This window comes from Mobula hypostoma, chromosome 9 (assembly GCF_963921235.1).
Source record: "Mobula hypostoma chromosome 9, sMobHyp1.1, whole genome shotgun sequence".
Taxonomy (NCBI): Eukaryota; Metazoa; Chordata; class Chondrichthyes; order Myliobatiformes; family Myliobatidae; genus Mobula; species Mobula hypostoma.
Window position 1 is genome coordinate 25,132,833 of NC_086105.1, and position 13,628 is coordinate 25,146,460.

Consider the following 13,628-nt stretch of genomic DNA (forward strand, 5'->3'; position numbering starts at 1 on the left):
ATCTTTAATAGGTACTTTAATTTTCTCTTTTAGTAATATCTATGTTCAACTTCAATTCTTTAAGCTAAATACAAGTCATCATATTGGTGTGCAATGCTAATTTTCAAAGCAATATTAATATTTGACAGTTAATTTACTGGATATGTTTAAAACTGTAGACAGATTTTGGCCTTTCTGGGAATGGAGGACCATGGGGAAGAGGAGAGTGGAAACAAGAGCAAGAACATGATCATATTAGCCACTAAAGAGCAGGTTTGAATTCTTGCTGTTTCTATTTTTCAAGTTCTTGTATTCTTATTCCAGTTTTTAACTGACATCTAGCTCATTAAATTTTGTTTACTTTACAAATTACATATTGTTACTGTTCTTGAATGCAGAACTACCTAATTTTGCAAGGAAGAATATCAACTTTATTTCAGCAGAATAAATTTCACAATTTCACCAATGATGATCATGAACTAGGCACCTGAATAGATGAGATTATAAAGTTAAATTGAAAATTCTCAGACCACTGAAACAGTTTTATAGATTTGCAATAATGTTTAGTTTGAAGAGGAATTTTTATCCTGTAATGTATGAAGTGTATGATAATTACTGTCACAATGTGTGCACACCAGCTGTTGCCATCTTATGATTGCAGAGGCTTTCATCAGGTACTAGTTAATTTTTTTTGCAAGCTTTTTTCTATTAGACTGATGTTTAATTCAGGAGCCTGCTGTACTTTGCATACCTATCATTTACTGTATTATCTGGGGTGCTATCATTCTGATGTTTTTATCAGACAGGGCTAAAAGGACTCATTAATAATAATCTAAATCCATCTGCATAACGCTGTATCTGGAATTGTTATCATTCTTGGTTGAATTATTGTTTAGCTCTGTGGAAATGAAGTGGCTTTTAAATATATTTTTTGAAGTTTAAAATTTTTTAAACACATTTTAAAAAGTGATATTTATTTTTATGTGGGAAGATGCAAATTTCTAAGAAAAATCTGTGTTACGATTTAATTTTTATATTTGAAGAAATAAATATAGATGGAGCCGACTACTGAATTTTTTTTCACACCAACACATAATATGGAACATAAAATCCTGCAACAATTCCTTGACAGTTTTCAAGACGTATTTTTGCACAAGAAACAGTCGAACACTCTATCATCCTTTGCCCATCTCTGAAAGAACTATTGATTGTCTTTACCCCGTACTTCCACCAAAGTGCCTGTTATCCAAGTATTGATCTACAACTTGGATGAAAAATTTAGTTTCACTTCTCCATTCCTTTTCTGTTAAGCTTCAATTTGTACATTTTGTTACAAACCCACTGGCCAGTGACAAGATTTTCTTGTTTGCCTTACAGCTTTGTATAATTTTGACTCAACTATTCTCCTTTTGCTGGCAGTTTGGAAGAAAACTTCGTCAGTAATCCTCATAGACCATCCAGCTCATTATTTCTGTGGCTGTGAATTGTAATGCAGAAATACCAATCATGCTGGGTGTCAGATGCTGCTGTGAGACTAGGTAATTTCATATCTGACCCGTCAGCTTTACACTAGTTTGGACTGGCTTATACAGTGCATTATTGGCTTGAATGGGGCTAACAATCTGAAATAAAAGTGTAGGTGCAGATAAATAGTTTGGTTCATACCCTTTATGTTTATTAATGTTAATGGTTCTACTTAACATCAGATTGAATTCCTTTCAGAAGGTCATTGGGATGATAACAAGCAAGCCATTAAATTCCACCACCTAATATCTAGCTGCCATTCTAGGGCCTCTTAACTCATGGGACAGCCAAGCAGGGAGACCCTGGGGTCCATGGGGATGAGTGTCGGGATGGACAAGCTGTGACATTTCCTGGATCAGGCACCGTAAAAAGCTTTTAGCTTTAAAGAATAGCAGACTTATCTATATCTTTGCAAATTAACCCTTTCAGAATGATATTATTCTAGAATACAAGACAACCGTGAGAATAAAGGTCAAAGTAATTTTATAATCAAAGTACGTATATGTCAAAATGAATATCCCGACATTCATTATCTTGCAGGAATTTTCACAGTAGAACAAAGAAATACAATAGAATCAATGAAAAACTACACGTAGACACTTACAAGCAACCAATGCACAAAAGACAAACTGTGCAAATAAAAAAATAAATAAAAAGACCCATTAATTAATTCATTAATTAATTTAAAATTCTGAGAACTTGAGTTGTAGAGTCCTTGAAAGTGAATCCATAGATTGTGTTCAGTGATCAGTTCAGTGCTGAGGTCAGTGCATTTTCCTGTGCTGGTTCAGGAGTTTGCTGATAGTAACTGTTCCTGAACCTAGTATTGAATTGACTTTATTTCTTACATCCTTCACATACATGAGGAGTAAAAATATTTATGTCGCATCTCCATCTAAATGTGCCATGTGCAATCATAGTAATTTATAATATAGAACAGTTAATGTAATATAGAATACACTCACATCAGCATGAGTTCATCAGTCTGATGGGCTGGTGGAAGAAGCTGTCCTGGAGCCTGTTGGTCCTGCTTCCTGGATGGTAGCAGCTGGAATAGATTGTGGTTGGGATGGATTGGGTCTCCAATGATCCTACGGATCCTTTTTACACACCTGTCTTGTAAATGTCCTGAATCATGGAAAGTTCACAACTACAGATGCGCAGGGCTGTCCGCACCACTCTCTGCAGAGTCCTGCAATTAAGGGAGGTACAGTTCCCATACCAGGCAGTGATGCAGCCAGTCAGGATGCTCTCAGTTGTGCCCCTGTAGAAAGTTCTTAGGGTTTGGGGGCCCATACCAAACTTCCTCAACTTCCCATACCAAACGTCCTGACGAAGGGTCTCGGCCTGAAACGTCGACTGTACCTCTTCCTAGAGATGCTGCCTGGCCTGCTGCGTTCACCAGCAACTTTGATGTGTATTACTTGAATTTCCAGCATCTGCAGAATTCCTGTTGTTTCCTCAACTATTGTGCCTTTTTCACCACACAGCTTGTGTGTACAGACCATGTGAGGTCCTCAGTGATGTGGATGCTGAGGAACATAAAGCCGTTTACCCTCTCAACCCCAGATCCATTTATGTAAATAAGGGTTAGCCCATCTCCATTCCTCCCGTAATCCACAAACAGCTCCTTTGTTTTTGCTACGTTGAGGGAGAGGTTGTTTTCTTGACACCACTGTGTCAGAGAGATGACTTCTTCTCTGTAGGCCACCTCGTTATTGTTTGAGATAAGACCAATCAATGTGATGTCGTCGACAAATTTAATTAGTATATTGGAGCTGTGGGTGGCGATACAGTCATGGGTATACAGCGGGTAAAGGAGGGGACTCAGTACGCAGCCCTGAGGGGCTCCTGTATTGAGAGGCAGAAGGTTGGAGGTAAGGTAGTCCACTGTTACCACCTGCTGGTGATCTGACAAGAAGTCCAGGATTCAGATGCAAAAGTCAAGGTCAAGGCCGAGGTCTCTGAGCTTCTTGTCAAGCCTGGATGGAACTATGGTGTTGAATGCTGAACTGTAGTCCAAGGACAGCATTCTCACAAAAGCATCCTTCTTCTCCAGATGTGTAAGGATGGTATGTAGAGCAGTGGCTATTGCACTGTCTGTCGATCGGTTGTGTTGGTAGGTGAATTGTAGGGGGTCTAGTTTGGGTAGTAGCAAGCTGCAGATGTAATCCTTGACCAGCCTCTCAAAGCATTGGCTTATTATTGAGGTGAGTGCAAAAGGAAACCAGTTGTTCAGGCATGTTACCTTGGTCTTTTTTGGTACAGGGACAATGCTGGATCATTTGAAGCAAGAAGGCACTCTACACTGGGAGAGGGAGAGACTAAAAATATCAGTAAACACACCTGCCACACCAGAGTGGTGCTGGTATAGGATCTAAGGAATTAATACAGTACTGTGTTTGCGTTCAAACGTAACAGATTTTAATGACTGGTTGGCTTCATGCAAGGACACTTTAAAAGTGAAATTTGATTTCCTACTGTTTGGTAAATTACATATTCATCCACTGGTACAGCAAAACACTCAATTGTTCGATTTTTAAGGTATAAAGGATCAAAATTGTTAACTCATCCCCATATGATATTTATTAAGTCTGTGTGTGTCATTGTTCACTCAGAACAGGCTTGGATGAAGCTATGTAAACTGTACCATCAAGGACAGGTTTACATTTAACTGTAAGGATCAGATGTATGACAGCATGGTGTACTGTGCTGGCCACAGAATAGCTGGTACTCATTTGTCTTGTGTCACTCTTGGGCATGGCATTTGAGTTAACAGGTTTACTAGCCAGGTTTTATTATATGTAGTCTCCATCTATTACATATATCATTTTATTATTTACGTTACACTATGTATTTGTGTAAAAGCTAGCATTATGTGGATGTTAGTGATTTTGTATCATGGCCCAGTAACGTCCACATCAGGGTCTTCATTGGAGTTGGACAATCCACACCAGGGGTGCATGAAAAGAGCTACTTTTTAATCAGGGCAGCGATTTTGAAGGCAGGGTTTCGTGGCAGCTTTTCTGAGTTGAGGAGTGACCAATCAGCAAGAGGGATTCATTAGAAAGGTCCAATGAGAGTAATTCAAGTACACACGGAGCGACCATTCTTTTGCGTGTGTCAATCTTTAGAGCGGCTTTGGCTCATTAGGCTTGGGTTGGAGTAGATTGTTTTGTAAGTTCTTCTCTCTCTGTTCTTATTTATTCATTTTTCATCTGTTAGTGTATATCATAGTGAGATTGTCTCTGGGGACAGTGTTTTGTACTGTGTGTGGGATGTGGGAAGTTTGGGAGCCTCCATTCTCCCAGATAACCACATCTGCAGTAGGTGCACTGAGCTGCATCTCCTGAGAGAACATATTAAGGAACTGGAGCTGCAGCTCGATGACCTTTGACTCGTGCAGAAGAGTAAGGAGATGATGTACAGGAGATGATAAACAGGAGCTATGGGGAGGTGGTCATCCCTAGCTTGCAGGAACCAGGTAACTGGGTGACTGTCGGGAAAAGAGGGGGAGTGCACAGCCAGTGCAGAGTACACCCGTGGCCGTTCCTCTCAATAATAAGTATAACACTTTAGATACTATTGAGGGTAACAACCTACCAAGGTGGAGCCACAGTGACCAGGTCTCTGGCACTGAGTCTGGTGCTTTGGCTCTGAAGAGCAGAGAGGTGAGAGGACTGCAGCGTTGAATGGAGATTCCTTAGCCAGAGCAACAGAGATGAGGTTCTGAGGTCGCGATAGAGATACCCAGATGGTACGTTGCTTCCCAGGTTCAAGGATCAGGGATGTCTTGGATCGGGTCCATGGCATTCTCAAGGGCGAGGGTGAGCAGCCAGAATATGACTTGGTGCATATTGGCACCAATGACATAGGTAAACAAAGTGAGGAGGTCCTGAAGAGAGATTTTAGGGAACTAGATCAGGACCTGCAGGGTAGTAATCCCTGGATTGCTGCCTGTGCCACGGGCCAGTGAGGGTAAGAATGGGAAGATTTGGCAGGTGAATGTGTGGCTGAGAAACTGGTGCAGGGGTCAGGGGTTCAGATTTATAGATCATTGGGATCTCTTCTGGGGAAGGTATGACCTGTACAAATGGTTGGCTAGAGTTGTTCGGATGGGTTTCAACTAATTTGTCAGGGGGATGGGAACCGGAGTGATAGTGCTAAAGATAAGGTATTTGGTTTACAATTGAAGGTAATGTGTAGTCAGACACCCAACAAGGAGCGGCTTATGATAGGGCAAAACTGCAGTCAGCAGGATGAGTTGCAATGTAAAAGGTAGACAGAATTGAAAAAGACGAATACTGGACTTAAGATATTATTTTTGAATTATAGAACATTTACAGATTGGCAAGTATGATGTTGCAGGCATCACTGAATCATGGCTGAAAGAAGATTATTGCTGGGAGCTTAGTGTCCAAGGATACACATTGTATCGAGAGGACAGCCAGGAAGGCAGAAGGGGTGGCTTGGTTCTGTTCGTAAAAAATTAAATTAAATCGTTAGAAGGAGGTGACAAAGGGTCAAGATAATCATTGTGGATAGAGCTAATGAGCTGCAAGAGTAAAAAGACCATGATGGGAGTTATATACAGACCCCCAAACAGTAGTAAGGATATGGTCTGCAAGTTACAATGGGAGATAGAAAATTCATGCCAAAAGGGCAATGTTACAATAGTCATGGGGGATTTCAATATACAGGTAGATTGGGAAAATCAGGTTGGTGCGGGATTGCAAGAGGGGGGAGTTTCTAAAATGCCTTTTTAGAGTAGCTTGTTGATCAGCTATTCTTGATTGAGTGTTGTGCAATGAACTGGAATTGATTAGAGAGCTTAAAGTAAAGGAACCCTTAGGGGAGAGTGATCATAATATGATCAAATTCACCCTGAAATTTGAGAAGGAGAAGCTAAGGTCAGATGTATCAGTATTACAGTGGAGCAAAGGAAATTATAGAGGCACGAGATAGGAGTTGGCTTGAGTTGATTGGAAAAGAGCACTGGCTGGGATGTTGAAAGAGCAGCAGTGGTTGGAATTTCTGAAAGTATTTTGGATGGAACAGGATATGTACATCCCAAAAATGAGAAGTATTCTAAAGGCAAGATGATACAACCATGGCTAGGAAAGGAAGTCAAGCCAACATAAAAGCCAAAGAGAGGGCATATAATAGATCAAAAATTAGTGTGAAATTAGGGGATTGGGAAGCTTTTAAATACCCAAAGGAGGCAATTTAAAAAGTCATTAAAAAGGCAAAGGCTGAGATTAAACTTAATTTGGCCAATAATATTAAAGAGAATACCGAAAGTTCCTTTATATACATAAAGTATAAAAGAGAGGCAAGAGTGGATATCGGACCGCTGGAAAACGGTGGTGCTGAAAAGGTAGTAATGGGGGACAAGGAAGTGACAGATGAACTGAATAAGAATTTTGCATCAGTCTTCACTGCAGAAGACACTGGCTGTATGGTGGAAGTTCCAGGTGTCAGGGGTCATAAGATCTGTGAAGTCACCATAACTATAGAGAAGGTTCTTGGGAAACTGAAAGGTCTGAAGATAGATAAGTCACCTGGACCAGATGGTGTACAGCCCAGTGTTCTGAAAGAGGTGGTTGAAGAGATTGTGGAAGCATTAGTAATGATCTTTCAAGAATCACTAGTTCTTGGAATGAGTCCAGAAGAATGGAAAATTGCAAATGTCACTCCACTCATTAAGAAGGGAGAGAGGCAGAAGAAAGGAAGTTACAGGTCAGTTAGTCTGAACCCAGTGGTTGGGAAGATATTGGAGTTGATTATTAAGGATGAGATCTCAGGGTACTTGGAGGCACATAATAAAATAGGTCATAGTCAGCATGGTTTCCTCAAGGGAAAGTTGTGTCTGACAACTCTATTGGAATTTTTTTGAGAAATAACAAGCAAGATAGACAAAGGAGAATTGGTTGATGTTGTGTACTTGGATTTTCAGAAGGCCTTTGACAAGATGCCGAACATGAGACTGCTTAATAAGCTACAAGCCCATGGTATTACGGAAAAGATTCTAGCATGGATAAAGCAGTGTTTGATTGACAGGAGACAAAGAGTGGGAATAAAGGGAGCTTTTTCTGGTTGGCTACCGGCTACTAGTGGTGTTCCACAGGGGCCCGCGTTGGGATCAATTATTTTTTACATTATTTGTCAATGATTTGGATAATGGAGTTGATGGCTTTGTTGCAAAGTTTGCAGATGATATGAAGATTGGTGAAGGGGCAGGTAGCTTTGAGGAAGTAGGGAAGCTACAGAAGGATTTAAACAGATTAGGAGAATGGGCAAAGAAGTGGCAGCCGGAATACAGTGTCAGGAAGTGCATAGTCATGCACTTTGGTAGAAGAAATGAAAGGGGTTGCCTAATTTTGAAACAGAGAGAAAGTACAAAAATTTGAGGCACAAAGAGATTTGAGAGACCTTGTGTAGGATTCCCTAAAGGTTAATTTGCAGGTTGAGTCTGTGATGAGGAAAGAAAATGTGATTCATTTCAAGAGGACTAGAAAATAAAAGCAAAGATGTAATGTTGAGATTTTATGAAGCACTGGTGAGGCCTCACTTGGAGTATTGTGAGCAGTTTTGGGCCCCTTATCTTCGAAAGGATGTGCTGACATTAAAGAGGGTTCAAAGGACGTTCATGAAAATTATTCCAGGATTGAATGGCTTGTTATATGAAGAGCGTTTGATGACTCTGGGCCTGTATTCATTGGAATATACAAGAATGAGGGATGACTCAACTGAAACTTATCAAATGGTGAAAGTCTTTAAATAGAGTGGATGTGGAAAGGATGTTTCCTGTGGTGGAGCTGTCTCAGACCAGAGGACACAGCCTCAAAATAGAGAGGTGTCCTTTTAGAATAGAGATGAAAGGAATTTCTTTAGCCAGAGAGTGGTGAATCTGTGGAATCTGTTGCTATAGACAGCTGTGGAGGCCAAGTCTTTCTCTATATTTAAGGCAGAGATTGATATATTCTTTATTGGTCATGGCATGAAGGGATACGGGGGATGGCAGAAGATTGGGGCTAAGCGGGAAAATGGATCAGCCATGATGAAATGGCGGAGCAGAATCGATGGGCCAGATGGTCTAATTCTGCTTCTATCCCTTATGGTCTTATGGTCTTAATACCCACTTAGATCCAGATAAATTCCATTACAAATAATGAAGCTTTTTGTTACTTCTGTGAAATGTCATGGTTTAGGTGCTCTTTATACCTGTGACTCTAAAGGAATAATAATGAAGAAACCAAATTACTTACTGCATTAAAAATTCACTATCACGATTTTATTTTGTTATTAAACTCCTAGGTTAAGTCACTGCACTTTTCCTATAAAAAAAATTAAGCTCAACATTCTCAGCAAATTAACATCCCCAATATTATTATGGTAGATGAATAGACTCATTTTACCTTCAACCTATGTAAGAAAAGATTTCTCAGGATACGAAAATCCTCATGCTGACCAGTAATAAATAAACTTATAAGTGTATTGGGAAGTAAGAATATTCTTATCTAAAATGGGAAGAAGTATTTACTTTAAATGGAGAAGGAGAAGAGAACATAAAGAATTTTGAGCACATTTTCTTATCGATTATGAGTTCAGCACTATTGATGGCTGAGCAACTGGAACAACTCCTGGGTATTGCACAGTTATATTTTACAAATGAAGGGTTAGGGAGCAATCCGGCTGAAATTCCTGGATGCTTCTTTACATTCCATCATATTGGTGTATTAATTTAAAAATAGTTTGAACCCGTTATCTACTTCTGCTAAAACAAGAAAGAGCAAGTCACACACAGAAGTTGAGCAACTCTCTTGAATGCTGAAACTGCTGGAAGCACATAGGGAGTTTTCACAACTTCTGAAAATAAATTATTTCTGTGTTTATATGTGTTTTTATGTACTACATGGATATTGAGCCATGTCAGATTCACCTGTCTGTAGCAGTCGATATGTTTACATGCATGAGACATCTTTACTGTTGATACCTCTTCATCGTTTATTGGATTCGTTTAAATGGCATGCAAATGTCAGCGGGAAAATGTCTAGTTTTGGCAACGTCCTGTAGCTGCTCCTCTACCTCCTGTGGTCCTTAGCTTTGGAACCTTGCTCCTTAGCCTCTGCAGGTAGCAGAAGGACAGCCAAGTGATCAGATTTCCCAAAATGCAGTCTGGTCATGGAATGGTAGCCATTCCTTATCATAGTAGAGCAGAGGTATAGTGCGTTGGGACCTCTGGTGCTGCAGATTATATGCTGATGGTAATTGTGCAGAGATTTCTTTAACCAACCCTGGTTGGTCCTCAACTATGATTTGAAATGTGTTGGGGTGTACTGTTTCTTGTTTGGTGATGGCAACATGTGGTATCTCAAGTGCCTGGTTACAGCCAGCCAATGACGGTATGTACACTGTAGTCAGCATCTTTGAGGAGAACCCTCTTAGTAAAAAGAATAGTCAGCACTTGATTATTAGGTGTTCCAGGTCAGGGAAACATGGGTATGACAAAACCACCACATGGAGCGCCACAGAGAGTTTATCATGAAACACATAACTCACCTTTTGCCTTTTCCAAATCAGAAAATCGGTCAATCCTATGTATCGAGAAGCCTTTGGTTCTGATCACTGAATCAGGCATGCTGGGAGTAAGCCATGTCTCGATAAAACAAAGAACACAACAATCTCTCATTTCCCTTCAATATGGCAATCTGTCCCTCAGATCCTCAATCTTGTTCTTCAGCGTTTGCACATTTGCTAACAAGATGCTGGCTGGATGTGGCCTCATCCCTTTGCGTTTGATCACTTGAACTCCCCAACTCCTGACTGGCTTCTCCCTTGGTGATGAACCTTGTCTCCTTAAAGGTGCTGTACCTGCTTGATGGTGAATTAAGTCTGTAGAGTACTTCAGAAGACTGTGAAATCTGTAGTTTATTACGTTGTTTTAAAAGTATGTTGCTTCAAAGGGAATTACACGCTGCAGATTGAAGAGAGAGTAATTCAAAGAGCTATATTTAAATATTTTGTAAGCAGCCCATGGAACATTGCCATGGTTTACTGGTGCCATCTTGATTTGCCAGGGCCACATATCTAAGAATGAGTGTGCTGGCATTGGAGAGGGTCCAAAGGAGGTTTACGAGAATGATCCCAGGAAAGAAGAGGCTAATGTAAGGAGAGCGTTTGATGTCTCTGGGCCTGTACTTGCTGGAGTTCAGAAGAATAATGGGAATCTCATTGCAACGTATTAAATATCGAAAGGCCTAAATAGAGTAGATGTGCAGAGGATGGTTTCAATAGTGGTAGCATCTAGGTGCAGACAGTAGAACCTTAGAATAAAAAGGCATCCCTCTAGAACAGAGATGAGGAGGAATTTCTGTAGCCTGAAGAGGGTCAACCTGTGGAATACAACAGATGGCTGTGAAGGCCAAGTATTTAGAGCAGAGATTGATAGGTACTTAATTCTTAAGGGGAGAAGACAGGAGAATGGCGTGGAGAGAGAAAATGAATCAGACATGATTAAATTGCAGAGCAGACTTGATGGGCCAACTATCCAAATCCTGCTCCTTTGTCTTATGGTCTAACTATCTCACAACCTCTTTTTGCCCTCCTGCTTTCCCTTGTAAAAGTATTCCTTATCTCTTCATCGTCATCAAAGGATTTTCTCATTCTCGACTTCCTAAACTTGGTATGGTAGCATGGCTGATAGCATAATGCTATTAAAGCACCAGTGATCGTCTACTTAAAGATCCAGCTGCTGGCTGTGAGGAGCCTCTACATTCTCCCTGTCGCCAGGTGCTTCCGTTTCCTCCCACGTTCCAGATAAGGCTAAATGATCACATGGGTCTAATTGGACGGTGCAGGCCCACTGGACTTGAAGGGCCTGGAACTGTGTTGTATCACTTCATAGAAATAAATAAACTCGGTATACGCTTCCTTCATTTTCTTGACTGGACCCTCCATATCTCTAATCAGCTAAGGTTCCCTAAACTTGCAGGTTTTGCCCTACAGGTACCTGTATCTCCTGGTCACTTGATATCACACTCTTAAAACCCTCCTACTTGTCATTTGTTCCTTTCCCATCAAACAGGCCCACTCAATCAACCTCTGCTCCAGTTTAGGACCCTAACCTAAGCACCTATTCTATCCTTTTCCATCATTTTGTCAAAACTAATAGAATTATGCTCACTAGAGCCAAAGTGTTCCCTAACCACCATGTTAGTTACTTGCCTGAAGAAGAGTTCCAGTTTTACACTCTCATGAGCAGGGCCCTCTATATAATGACTCAGGAAATTCTCTTAGCCACATTTCACAAATTCCACCCCATCCAGTCAATAGTGAGGGAAATGAAATCTCCCACGAATACAACTCTGTTATTCTTACAACTATGATCAACACACCTCAGATTCCCGCTGTGAAGAGTCTATAACACAGCCCACAACATGACTCTCACCTTCTTTCTCTAAGTCCCATCCATATGCCCTCACTGGATAACCCCCTATGTGATGTTCCAATGCACTTTTGATTAGAAACTAAATATCCTCATGAGGAGAGAAGTTTATGAGGAGAAAAAAGGAGAAAAAATGGATGTGTTGCTCTGGAGATTCTGTATAACTTGTGGCAATTCACTTATTAATGCAATGGAAGTGTAGTAGAATTGGAAAGAATGATAAAAAAAAGTGTTTAATACAAAAATTTGCATAATTTTAAATATAAGTGTGTAGAACCAGTTCTTTTTGTGAGTTTTTATACTTCCATATGTTCAACTAATAGAAGTAGTCTCTGTGCTCCAACTGCCCTTGCTCTAGGAAGGAAAGTACTTGACCAACTTTTGCTCTTTTTTGGGCATCTGTCATGATGTCCTCAGAATTTTGGGCTATCTGTTCTGGTCACATTAAATCAGCAGTCATTTGAACGAGTTTACTTTTAATGCTGATGCTAGACGACACTTGATTGAAATTAATTTAAATTCAATTTTAATTAAGGGTAACATCAGCCAATTGATCTGTACTTGATAAATAAAGTCTAAAATATAGTCTAAATTCTATAAATTAGCTGTCTACAAAACTTCCCAATTGATCTGTAAATTCAGTAGCAGTAATTATTTCAAACAAATTCTTAGTTTGAAGTTTCTTAAATTCAGTTACCAAGAGATCTCATTAACCATGTTCTAATCAATGAATACTGAAAATCAATAATACTACTTGATTGTTTTGATATGTGGGAGACTTTAATTTCAGTGTATATTAATCAGTTTTAATGGAACTTTGGGAACCCCATCTGATTCGAACTTTCTTCAGTGAATTCAGACCCCAGTTGATCAGGTTCACTATGAGATGTCCCACTAAAAAAGGAGGGAGAGAGAAACCGGGGAATTATAGACCGGTTAGCCTAACGTCGGTGGTGGGGAAACTGCTGGAGTCAGTTATCAAGGATGTGATAACAGCACATTTGGAAAGCGTTGAAATCATCGGACAAAGTCAGCATGGATTTGTGAAAGGAAAATCATGTCTGACAAATCTCATAGAATTTTTTGAGGATGTAACTAGTAGAGTGGATAGGGGAGAACCAGTGGATGTGGTATATTTGGATTTTCAAAAGGCTTTTGACAAGGTCCCACACAGGAGATTAGTGTGCAAACTTAAAGCACACGGTATTGGGGGTAAGGTATTGGTGTGGGTGGAGAATTGGTTAGCAGACAGGAAGCAAAGAGTGGGAATAAATGGGACCTTTTCAGAATGGCAGGCGGTGACTAGTGGGGTACCGCAAGGCTCAGTGCTGGGACCCCAGTTGTTTACAATATATATTAATGACTTGGATGAGGGAATTAAATGCAGCATCTCCAAGTTTGCGGATGACACGAAGCTGGGTGGCAGTGTTAGTTGTGAGGAGGATGCTAAGAGGATGCAGGGTGACTTGGATAGGTTGGGTGAGTGGGCAAATTCATGGCAGATGCAATTTAATGTGGATAAATGTGAAGTTATCCACTTTGGTGGCGAAAACAGATTATTATCTGAATGGTGGCCGATTATGAAAAGGGGAGGTGCAACGAGACCTGGGTGTCATTATACACCAGTTATTGAAAGTGGGCATGCAGGTACAGCAGGCGGTGAAAAAGGCAAATGGTA